Genomic DNA, 13,328 nt, shown 5'->3' with positions numbered 1-13,328 from the left:
TGTGTGTGTGTGTGTGTGTGTGTGTGTGTGTGTGTGTATATATATATATATATATATATATATATTTATTTATTTAAAAAAAAATTTTTATTGCTCTTTTTTGTCATTTTATTATTTAACAATAAAACATTGGCTAAATTTAAAGGAAATTTCTACCAAAAAAAAAATATATATTAATAATAAAAAACTGTACAAATCTTGCATATTACAAGTAAATATTACAGAACTTTCAACAATTCTGTTGGAATTGCGTATACCAAATGAGGCCCGAACTGAATGCGAATTTGCAGTTAATTAAGAAAAGAGTTAATATTTTGTCCTGGCAATCTGACCGTATTTATTTAAGCTTGTGCCTGTTGTGAACCAAGACAGTTTCCCAGACATTGAGGTGAAAGGTCAAATTCAAGCTCATGAGCATCTCAGCATACCCAAATGGTAATCATCTTTGCCATTACCTTTATTACATGAACATATCTGCAGTATACCTAAATTACAGTGCTTAAATAGCTATCTGGCTATTGGCTTAAAATCGCTTTCCCTTCACACATGGCCCATGTGACATCAGTCGAAAAGGAAAGTTGTTTTTGAGAGTTAGTACCCTTTTCTGGATTATGAAAACAAACAGGAATATTGTACAGATGATCTGTAGAAAGAAAAAAAAAGCCCTGGTATGTGTATTAAAGAAGTAAACAGGGCCATTGTTGAATTTCAGAACTGTTGAACATCTACAGTAGGAGAATAAATCACCTGCACTAAGATTCACTAGTGTCACCACTCAAAGAACATCACTTTTATTGCATCAATAAGCGTCAAGGTCACCCTTCCAGCCTCAGGTAGCTTATCTGTTTCCTTAGCCAATTGTTAGCAAGGGCCGAGACAGACCATCTCAGTGAGAGTGAAGCACTGTCATTACGGCGGTGCCGAGGTCCTCAGGGGCCAGAGAGCAGGATCAATTTTCTCTTGTGCCTCTGCATTCAGTCAGTTGGTGAAGAACTGCCTTTGGCGTCATGGAACTGGAAAGCCTGGATGAGGGTGATCTTACCATCACTCACCACTTACTCATGCCTTAATTGTTCCATCTGTGTCGTTTCCGCGATACTGCCATGTAAACTATTATGACGGGATGAGTTGTGACAGATTATGACAACATTTTACAGCTTTGGTTCTGATCCAGGACAGGGATTTTCATTCTTGTAATAGCAAGTTTTCGCTTGAGCGTGGCTTGAAGATTTCTTCTGGTTTGAGTGACAGCGTCGCTTAGAGTTTGGCAGTTAAACGACTGCGATATTTTCCCCGCAAAAGCTGTGATTGAGGGTTGTTTTAGCTCGGTTGAGATGAATAGTCAGCATACTGAAGAATAAAGCATATGTCAGCTTGTGCATTTTAGTTCTGTCAAAGGATCTGTGATAATTGATGCAGATATGGAAAATGATTTATGAGCTTGATTTACCATCGGGAACATCCGAGTTTAGTTTACTAGAAGAGCTAATTCCCTCATAAATGGTGTTCAAACATGATGGCGTGTCTGTAAACTGGAGCTTTGAAGCAAGGAATGCCTTTTTGTAGAAGAAGGGCCTGGAGTTTGTCTGTTGCTTCCCACAGAGCAGCAGAAAGATGTAGTGCTGCCTTCTTTTTTTGAGGGCTAATTACAGTTCTCCTAAGACAAGGCACGCTCTCTCCCCCTCCTTTTGGTTTCGCGATTATTATTTTTTCTCCTGAACTTCATATCTGCATTCCCTCTCTCTCTCTTTCTCTAATCAGCTCTACACATGCCATTTATCTTCATCTGGTCAAGACCTCTTCCTCTTAGCCTCTGAAATTAGTTGCCTCAACACCAGAGCTCTCCACTAAAAAAATGTCAGCCTCACATATATAAAGCTAATATTGCTGACATCAAGCCGAAGCTGTGAGCGGAGCTTTTGCTCAGGGTTTTAATGTGAATATCATTGGTCTCTGAAATACTTACAAGGTGACATTAGGTGAAGGGTACATTTGTTGTTTCTTTTGCTTGATTTATATAGCATTTGTAATAATGAAAATGGTCTCAAAGCAGCTTTACAGGGTGCCGAGACTAAATCCCCAACAATCTACAATCGCACAAGTAGAAAAACTTCATAAAAGCCATCAGTCATAATTCCAATGTCTCTATTATGTAATCTTTTTGTTATTTGTACAAGAAACTACAGTGGCGCCAAAAGGTTTTTGGACAATTGAGACACATTTAAAGTATTGAAGACTTTAGAGAAGAAAACTCAAATCAAACCAAGACCACTTGTTTGCGTCACTGCAGTGCAAAAACCTCGCAATTGAGCCTTGAGAACCCACCAGGAGTCTTGAGTAAGTCATTGTAATTCTTGTCAGCACAAACATACCTCTTTTTGTGTAAATTAGACTTATTATAGATTTATTCACAAAGCACAGTGCTATTTGTTTGGTGCAATTAGCGTTGCATTATTAGGAAAGCAGGGGGTCAAATGACTTCCATTGAAAAGAGATGTTTGTTTAAATTGTTTATTAGTCTTGGCAGTTATTCATCAAATGATGGAGAAAAGCATTATAAACAGGAATATATCCAGGTGTAGTGTGCACACTTTCAGCATTATAAAGAGCTTATTCAGGCGGTCGCAGTGGTGCTGTACAGACCAAGTGTGTTGGATTGTGTGCTCTGCTGCATCCTTCATAATCTAGCACTGCAAGATGGGGAATTGTGCCGTGAAAATTGCATTCGGCACTAATTTTGTGGGCGCGTGTGCGCCGTTACCTGATTTGTGTAATTCCTTTAGTGAATCGGGCACAAAAACTACACAGACAGCACATGCAAATTAACAGCACAATCAATAGGCACAATTCATTCTTACTGAATTCCCCCATTGTCTCAGTTCACTAGTACAAGTAGTAAGGCATTTCTAGAGCTGTCCAGTGCACTGAAATGTTCATTTCCTAGAAATTCCCAGAATGCACCATAAACAGTGAGCATCAGTTGCTCTCTGTGTTAACTTACTGGAAGTGTTCTCATGTCTATATTAATAAGCATTTTTTTTAAACTTGTTAATAATTGAATATATAACGTGTTTGTGTATACAGATGCACATTCAGATTGTATGTTATTATAGTATTATTTCTATACTAATATTATGTTTATTAATATTTTCTGGTTTAACTTTAATTTTAGTGTACATTTTTGTAATTGTGTTATTTGCTTTTGTCATTTTTATTAGTTTTTACTTTTATTGTTTATACTTCAAGTTTTATTTCAGTTTTAGTTCTAGTAATTTTAGTACTTTGACTTTAAATTATTTTTTCTTCTGTTAGTTGACAAGGCACCATTTCTATTTTTTTTTTGCTAAATATTTTTTTATTTTTTTCAGTTAATGAAAAATGTATTATTTTTAATTATTTGAATGTTTTAACAATAACAACATCATGTATTAATTTTATTGTATGTTTAGTTGGAGAAAATGGATAAAAAAAAGATTTGATTCTAAATAGAATATAATCAGAATTTTACTAATTTGGAACACACAGTAAATTAAAATTATAATAAATCACCTTGACTCCAGTTTGCTAATAGTCTTTTGGGGAAAAAAAAAAGTCTCAGAAAAGGGAAATAATTTTGAATTAATTTTAATTCAATGAAATTCATACATATTTAATTAAGGCACATTTATTCTAAATTTTGGAGGCACTGTACATGAACTGGGAAAAAAATGTGCGTTTGACAAATTGAGGCTCAAACCATTTCTGAGTGAGTTTGCATAGAGAATGTAATTGTTCCTAGCCCACAGGAATCTGCTGTCCCAGCATTCCTCGCTGCAGCTGTGCAGTTGCATCACACTCCTGAATGATGTGTTGTGCTTTGAACCTGACTCCATTCAGTGAGCCACACTGTGTCCTGTCAAATGTGAGATGGGATTTGGAGCTCAAAAGCGGCCACTGAATCGGAGCACAATGAAGGATCCAGACAGGAGCTCTGTGAGAGCATCTTACCACCGAAGACGCTGCAGTGTTTGAAAGATTAACAAGAAAAGTGCTACGTAAATATGAGTATGCCCTCAAAATGTGAATGAAAGTTAAAGGTGCTGCATGTATTTTATTTATTTTTTGATTGTGCTAAAGCAGGAAAATATCATAATATTTTTGCATATAATTAGGAAAAATGCTAAGTTCACTGCTAAGTTCTAAGTTTCATAGTTTCTATGAAAAACAATGCTACAGTCAGTAATTCTACTTTGAAATGAGTTCCGTGTCGGAATGTCTGTTTTTGTTTTGGTCTGTGTGATTCCAACTATTGCCAATTTACCCAATAGTATTTCGACTCCCCGGGTTGCCAGTTGGAGGAAAGCACAGCATATTGCAGTCATGGAAGTCAGCAAATGAACTGGGTCAGTGATCGCAGATTCTACCCGACCTAAAAAGTCTAGTCATCCATCTAAAAATCTCTATGACCAGAGGAATATTAAAACCCAGATAAATCAACAGTGTAAGGCTCATCGCCTTCCATTGTCAATTGCGCTTGTTCCTGTTGCGTGTCCTCAATCTGTCAACCCGCGTGAGCGTCGAGTCTGAGGAGGAAAGGGTGGGATAAACAACATTTTGAATTTGGACTGCAGTACTCCTTTCAACCACTAGTTGTCAATATTACATACTGCATCTTTAAACATTTCCCTACAAAACTGTTAATAGCTGTAATTGCGCTAAATATTTAACAACCACATGACTTCCTCCGTGACATAAGTCAATACGAACCTTCCTCTTGAAAGCTAGGACATGAGAGCTTCATTTTTTATTCCCTCGCCAACCACTCTTTGCTGCCCTCCTCCCCCCGGCCACTCATCTAAGGCTGCTATTAGCTAATCCCCCTAAATCTTGTTTAATGGAACTGTGCCGTTAACAGCTATTTGGGACTAATTTACTGGTTCCCAGATCGCTTTGCACCTTCAAAGCAGTTCCAGTGGTACTAGCGCCGTAGCTTGAGTGCCCCCGACACCCCCTGGTGCTTCAACCTTCCCCCTAGTGTCCCTTCATTGCCTTTTGCTCCTGTTGGACATGCTTTTTCCATGCAAGGCTGTTTTTAAAAGCTTACAGCCAGCCAAGGTCAGAAATCTGGCGGGGCTCCAAGAGTTTTCTGCCATCCCAGTCACAGAGAGACTTTTCTCTTCTTCTTTTTTTTTGCCCCAAGGCAAATATTCCTAAATTACCCTCTACCACAAGCAACTTACTGAGTCAAATGCACTAAATGGGCGAATAGACATCTACCTGTGCATGTTTGCACAATGTCGTGTTTCTGTGTTGCTTTTACCTACCAGGTTGTTTTTATGGTTAGATCTGCATTGCGTTGAAAGGTTAGTATGTCTGAATTGAATAAAATCAGTCTAATGTTCGGTCTCATGAGTGATTTGAAGATGTTGTGCTCGAGTGTGTTTTTAGCTTGACTCTCTGGGAATTGTTGTTATGGCTGCCTTGTTTTTGCCACCAGGTTCACTTGGCGACAATGTTTTTTCCTGTTCCTAATTAAGTACAAAAACACATTGAACTTCGTCATCATCGATTATGTCTGCCTTTAACACTTGTGTTCTTGTGGATGATTGATATTAAGGGATGCAACAACCTTTAAAGACGTTAAAGTCAGCGTCAAACAGAACCAATTTTAGTTCTATAATGTGAGGCATTTCTGAATGAAAATGGAAATTCAAAATTCACCAAAAAAAAAAAAAAAATGTAGGGCAGAGCTTGTTTTTATCCATCCATCAGGAGTTGGTTGGATAATGAAAAGTGGTCTCAGTGTATCAGATGGTTGAAAAATAAAATCACAGTGATTTTAATAATAAGGAAATTTTGTGAGAAAAAGGTAAATAGTATAGTGATGTATGAAACAGCTCACACAGAAGTCACTTTTAAGCCAAGCAGTGTTCTGTTGATCAATACACTGAATTTGCTGGACCAACTTGAACACAAGTCAAATCTGCCCAAGGAACTTTTTCGACCTCATGCAGAACTCAAAAATTATGTAGATTCATATTGAAATGAATGGATTTCGCCGATGGAATTTTGCAGAGAGATGGTAAATGTGACCTTCGTGACATTAGCCAGAAGGGAAAGCTGTTTCAGAGTCAATGTATTATATTATGAAGGCATGCATTGGGCCTCATTCATTGATAATTTCATATTTTCTGTTCCTAATTGATGAATGAATGCAGTACAAAAACACAATGAACTTTGTCATCATCAATTATGTCTGCTTTAATGCTTGTATGTTATGTTCATAATAGAGCATGCAACAACCTTTATAGACATTGAAGCCAATGTCAAACAGAACTTGATTTTATCCATCAGGAATTGATTAGATGATGAAAAGTAGTTTTTATATAACAGATGGTTGTAGGGGTTGAAAAATAAAACCACATTAGCAAAGTTTCTGCTAAATTTCGTAGGCAAAAAACTTGTGTTGTCAAATGTAAAATTGTGTGGCGATTTATAAAGCACAAAAGTCTGTTTTAAACCAAATGGCTTTGGCCAACTTGAACACGAGCTAAATCTGTGTGAAGAACTTTTTTCCCCCTTACGTGAAACTCCAAACTGCACAGATTCCTATTGAAATGACTGGATTTTGCCCGAAATTCTGCCGAGCAACGATAAATGTGACTGGTGACATCAGCCAGAAAGGAAGGTTGTTTCAGAGTCGGAGTATTATATTATGAAGACAGACATTTGATCTCATTCACTAAAAATGTCATACTTTTTGCACAAAATATGTATTCTCATGCAAAAATACATGTGTGCTGAGACTTTTTTTTTTTTTTGCACAAATGAACGAGAACAGCTAAGTAGGTCCAGTTTTAATTTTCAATTGCCTCCAAGTTATTTCTGGAGCGGTTTCTTGTCAGAAGAGTTTAAAGTAATTTCCTGATGGAATTTCACCATGCACATTCTTTCTTTTTCTCCTTTCCTCTGTAACCAATCTTCTATTGATTTTAAATGATGTGTAGTCTGAGTTTTCTCTTTTGACTCCACATCGATTCTTCATCCGAAGCATTAATGGCTCTGTAGACCACTGCTGTTTGCTGTTCCTGTCTTTGTGTGATCCAGACAGGATACATATACTGGCAAATAAATATTGAATTATTGCAAAGACGTTTTCCTGACAGTACCGTCCTTCAGAGTAAGAAACGTTTGCTGTGTGGGTTTAGTTTTTGAGTGCTGCTGAGGTTTCGATACTGTTTGACTGAGATCTGGAGGTATTACTACCTTCATTACCATCACAGTTGTTGGTTTTCCTGCCAGGGGACAAAATCCCTGAGTGCTCGCAGCAGATGAGCACAAGGCCCTTTTGTAAACACTGCCAATGTCTTGTCAAGGATAGACAGCACACACACAGAGACACACACACACACACACACACACACACACACTCTCTCTCGTGCATCATGTCAAACAACAGATTAAAGTCTAATTTAAAGTAGTTAAACTACAGTGTGTTAGATACTGTACTTTTTCCTATACCAGTGTAATATGCAGAGAAAACTATAAGTAACTATACACATTAGTTCCGGTCCTCAAACCACAAAGTTGTATTGTGTGTAACTTTACCCATAAGGCATGTTTCACATGGCACTACTCTAAATTTGAAATACCTTTATGTTAGTATGTGGTTCCAAATTCAGCAACCCTCTTTATGATTCATTCACTGAATCATTACTCAACTGTTTCTGATTCATTCTGGAATGAAACACTACTTAGAGATTACATTGAGATTATACTTGAGTGTAAAATCAGAGCAGCATTAATAATACTACCACTAATGACTTTTCAGCAGGTTTTCAAACAGGTTTTCCAGACACTCCCTCATCTGGTCTGCCAGTGATCCATCCCAAACTCACATCATCTGTTGAGTCAATAGCCGTATTTCCATCTAAATATTTTAATACGAATGTTAGGAAATCACATAACCATTCTGGTCAAAAGTGTGAATAAAATCTACAAAAGTGCGAATAAAATTTCTAAAATGTGCATGAAAACGCATAAGTTGAAAATTTGAGGTTGTTTTTATTTGCTATCACAAAAAAAAAGCAGCTCACATCAAAGAACCAGTCATGTGACTGAATATTGTCATTCTATAGCAAACTGCAAGTTCATTAGAGATTTTTGTCTGCACCCTGTACATTTTTCACCCAGTAATTTATGACACTTAACAGTGGCTTCCCAAATGTCTACAACCTCCATTTATAATTAACTCCAGTTTTGCTGGAAGTGACATTTATGTTCTCTTGAACATATGCCATGGAAATCGCAGATCATAACTTGGATGGAAACGTGGAAATTCCCAACTCAAATCAAGCCAATGCAAATCTACTGCATGATGAGATACTCATCAGTCATTTAATGTTCCTATTGAGCATGTCAGCCTTAAAGACGATTAATTGCTCCTAAACACATCTGATTCGTTTTCACAACCGATTGAACCGATTGTTTATTGAGGTTCTAGTTAACATCATAAATACTGAGAATGCTCTGGTGAAGTTGGAAAGGGCCAGCAATTGAGAGAGAACACAAAGACTCTCATTGTGCGTGTGAATAGCCTGTGCGGAGTGGTAGCGCCCAAGTACCCAAATCTCTAGAACACACAGTGTCTATTTAATATGACCCCATTAAACTGCCTTTACACGGCTGGTCCCGCCTAAACAAGCAAACACACACACACAGTTAGGACACAAACATTCACACAGACATGGACGTAAATCTATCAAGAAATGTATCTACTTTTCTCTTGATGATGCTGTCCTCTGTTTTGCCTATATGTTCATTTGTTCATTTTGGCCTGATTTTGCTCTGCAACTAGTCTTTACCAGTCATTACCAAGACTCTGTGGAGTGTTTTAAAGAGGCAACTGACACTGGAGCACTTAAGTATGTCTAAGTAGATAATCTGTCCTTGTCTTGAAGTAAAGAAGGCCACAAGGGGAAGAAGAATGCTGTCCTTTTTTTCCCAAGATGTTCCATCCGGGCAATTAAGTAATGGTCATTGCAAAGTCTCTTGTAACCCTTTGAATTTTCGAGTGCTTAAAATCACATTGATGTGATTGATGTAAAGTGAATGATGTCACTGAACCTCCTAATTGCATACTAAAATACTTGAATCCAGGAATGATAACATTTGTGACTTATTTTATTTTTGAAACTTTGGGAGTTTACATCAAAGTCAGCAGTGTTTTTTTGAGTATGTTGGCTGTTGCTCTATTGTGTATCAACTTTGTCTCAGCTTAAAATAGTTTAAGAGAAATTAAATAGTCACAGATGAGGCAATTGTCGATATAACGGACGAATATAGAGATATAACGTGAATGTGTCGAAGCAGCTCAGATCATTTTGGTCTTGGTTGAATTGGATGAGAAATGGTCCCAGCTAACCAGGAACATTCTCAGAACTTTGGCAAGTTTCTCTCAAAGTTACGAACATTCTTCCAGTAACGTCAATGGAATGTTCATTCAAAGTTATCTGGTCTTTAATAATGTTTTCAAAAGGTCAGAATAACACAGCACTTAGACTAGTGTGGCTTGTTGAGGAGAGGTGTGCTATTACTTTCTGAAGCAATCAGACACCCAAATTTTTCTTGGTGGGTGATAAAAGTTGGAAAAAAATTCCCAAACACTTGAAGGATGGACCAGAGCCATACCTAGAGTCCAGAAAGTATCAGCTTTTTCCACTTGGCTCAGTAAGCAACCCAAAATACCCAAGTAAACAGCCCAAGTATACACTTAGCAATGCCTTAGTTACCACCCAGAAACCTTAGAAACTAGGGCTGAACGATTTTGGAAAATAATCTAATTGCGATTGCGATTTAATATGCAATTATTTTTTTAAAGACCTTTCTGTTCTGTATTATTCAACAAGGACAAGCTATAAATCATTGTATAGTATGACCAACACACTATTAGATAGATTAAACATAAATGTTCTTTTCTGTAGGCAAGGCCTATATGTTACGATGAAATTAGGTGATGCATGAATTGATATGAATTACATTTTTATTTAACACCTACAATCAGAGTATATTGACTAATTTGTTGAACTTCCAACCTTGTAAGCATGTAATAATTATGACAACATAAAGCACTGACAAATAAGCCTGGTGTAAACATTAATATGAAAGTCCGTAACAAATCACACAAACTAAAGTAGATTGCAGAAATATAAAAACAAATCTGTTGCTTTACCACACTACTTTAGGTAATTCAAAGTCACTGTAATAAACATATGTAAACATGTGGACTGCACTAAACACTGTCTGTTAACTTTAGACCAGTGGTTCTCAAACTTTTTTGGTCACGCCCCCTTTAAACCTATAAAAAAAAAAATCTGCCAGATGGCCCGCGCTCGACTTGAAGCAGCGCTGCTTAGACCGATCGGTGTGTGTCATCAAAGTACTGCGAGAGCTATAAGAGAGCACGGACGTCTCCTTATGCTTTCTCTCGCCGTACTTTGATGTCATACACCGATCGATCTTCAAGTCGAACACACCTCTTTACTCTCGCGTGTCACGTGACCGAGTGTAATCGCAGCCTCTGCGATTGAAAAATCAAATTTTTTCATATCGCGACATTATCGCAAATGCAGTTAATCGTTCAGCCCTAATTTAGACTTCTTTTTATAGCTTAATTGGAACGCTAGCAGAATGTTCTTAGAACATATTTTTTGTTAGCTGGGTTGGAGTTGATATTCAGATCTCTGCCTTTGATTAGTATGTAGGAATAGTATAGCTCAGAGAAAAATTCTAGAGGTCTGTATTGAAATTCAAAAGGAGATATATGAACGTATGTTTTTGTGTTAATTTCCTAATATTACAATAAATTAAAGTAAGAGGAACTATATTCTAAAGATCTTTTTTTTTCCTTCTTACAAGTTGATCTGGAGGATATTCATTCATTCATTCATTCCATTCATTCATTTAAATGTATTTTACAGAGAACAGATAATGATGCACCTATGCAGAAAACAAGGCAGTAAAATGTTTTCTAAAATATGTTTTCTATGTTTATTTAACTTTATTTATTTTTATGTAGTAAATCCTAAAACCTCTCCTGAAACTACTAGACATTTTAAAGTGTTTATATATTCCAATGAACACATTAATGAGCTAGTAAAAACTGTAACCGCCAACATAAGTACGCGATTAATCATTCATAAATGGCTTATTCATAATTTTAAGAAATTTTGAATGTAAAATGCCAGCAATTAACACTTTAAATGAGAGCATTTCTCTCTTTCTCGCCTTTCCCCGAGCTGGAACTGCCATGTAGAATGCGTGTCTGGCTGCGGTCCAGCATTCTCATGCTTCAGTCAAGCAGTCGAGCTCACACAACAGCTCTTTGTGTGAGCCCCAGATGGATTTTCCCTCACATTGACCGAACCAACTCGTCTGGGAGGTTCACGCACTCCTCTCACTCAAGAGTGTCCCTTTCAGATCTTTCACTCCAAAAACACTAGAGCAGAGCCACCGGTCCACATTCCCATCCAAGTGCTTCCCAAGAACAGCACTCACGTCATCTGTACGGTGAGGCCACGGAGAAATGACAGTGGACCCAGATTCAAATTATTGTATGAAATTGTGTTAACACTTTATCTAAAGCATTTATATCATGCATTATAAAAGTATTTTATAATGAATTATACATAAATGCTTTAAGTAAAGTGTTCCAAAGAAATTATTGTATGCTTATTGTATGAAAAATTAAAAAGTATCCATAAAATGATAAGGATTAATAGTTGAAAATGTAGTAATATTACTAAAAAAGAGAAATAAAGTGAAAAAAAAAATATATATATATGTTTTTTTTTGTTTTTTTTTCTAAGACACAATTGGACAATTTAATTTCTATACAACTATACAACATTGTATTTAATTACATTTTATAATTTGTGTTTAGCAGTTTTTCCCTATGTATGTGGATGGATAGATAGATAGATAGATAGATAGATAGATAGTTTTGGAAGAGAAAAAAAAACCTGTGCTTGCAAGAAATATCATATCATGCTATTTTTGTCAATTTTTATATTTATTCATAATCCAGAAATAATTCAAAAATGTCATTATAATAAATCTCTGAATAACAACCACATAGTCAATAAGGTTTAATTGCTGACATTAGTGCTAAGGCTTTAGCAGGTCAGAGGTCAGTCTTGATGTCAGACTGAGAAGATTTAGAATCAGATCCTCTGTTGTGTGTAAGGTTGCATGTTAACCGTCCAGTGCATAATTCCATCACTGCTTTAATAGCTTTTCATGCGCTATGCTGGTTGTGGATCATTTAACATTATTTGTTTATTGACTGTTTATGTTGCTGAAAGCCATAACAGATGCATTTGCATTTTAAAAGAGCTGTGCTGTTATTAATGTAGCAATTACATGTGAAATTAATGGAGAATGCTAATAGATTTATCCCTCTACTCTTGCTTCCTGGGATTAACGTAGCCTTCAGTTGTATCAGTGTACAAGAGAAGCACACACATGCATTTAGTTATTTATTGAGTACCTCAAGATTCAGACTCTTTAGAATTAGGGTGCTAGTAGGAGCCTTTGAATAAAGGAAAATGTAAATATAGTGATGAATTCAAGAGTAAAGGCCTGAGTGTTAAGAAGAATGTTGCTTATTATGCAAATAATCAGTGGGGTGGGGGGATAGCATGTTTCTCTTCTGTAGAACGCTGTGCAACTAATGATGTGCTGCACAACCTAAAAGATAACGATTATTATAAAATTGACTCTTGTTGTCAGCAAAAGAAGACTAGATTTGGACAGACATTTCTGGAGAGGAGATTACTGTATCTTTCTGCCCACCCTAAATTCAGGAGATGCTTGCAAACATTATTTTATGTAGATCAGCACACAGGCACAGATAGGAATGGCACACAAACAGAAAATTCTGAATAGATTCTAAATACAGCGTCTCGCCATTTTTGTGATCACACGTTGCTGGGTTTCATAAATATTGACTAACATCAAATGGAGAGTTGGCGTGCATCTCAAAACTATGTTGATGGTCTAGTCAGCTAAAACTCATGATAAATCCTCAGTTTCTTTATACTGACAAACGCACTCTTTAGATCTGTCCATACTGAGAAGGGTTCTGTGAACACACTAAATTACTCCTTGACTTGGCATTCACACTCACAGACTTAGGGTGTTACTTTTGGGTATTATGGAGTTTTTGTTGTGTTGTGGAATGTTTTGTCTTTTTTGTTTTTATATTTTATCTGAAAATTAAAGTCCACTGACATTTGCAAAACAGTTGAATATTCTTCAAATTAAATTGATAGTTGACCTAAAAAAATGCA

The 13,328-nt window shown here is 36.6% G+C and overlaps 1 protein-coding gene across 1 annotated transcript in view; it reads left to right on the top strand.

Annotated features, from left to right (window-relative positions):
* Positions 1-13,328, top strand: part of LOC107665257 (AF4/FMR2 family member 2-like) — a 232,997-nt gene that overhangs the window by 58,962 nt on the left and 160,707 nt on the right. The window lies entirely within an intron of this gene.

Source organism: Sinocyclocheilus anshuiensis, unplaced genomic scaffold (genome assembly GCF_001515605.1).
Source record: "Sinocyclocheilus anshuiensis isolate Anshui unplaced genomic scaffold, SAMN03320099.WGS_v1.1 scaffold483, whole genome shotgun sequence".
Taxonomy (NCBI): domain Eukaryota; kingdom Metazoa; phylum Chordata; class Actinopteri; order Cypriniformes; family Cyprinidae; genus Sinocyclocheilus; species Sinocyclocheilus anshuiensis.
Note: the sequence above shows the minus strand (reverse complement) of the source record. Positions and strands in the feature narration are given on the sequence as shown.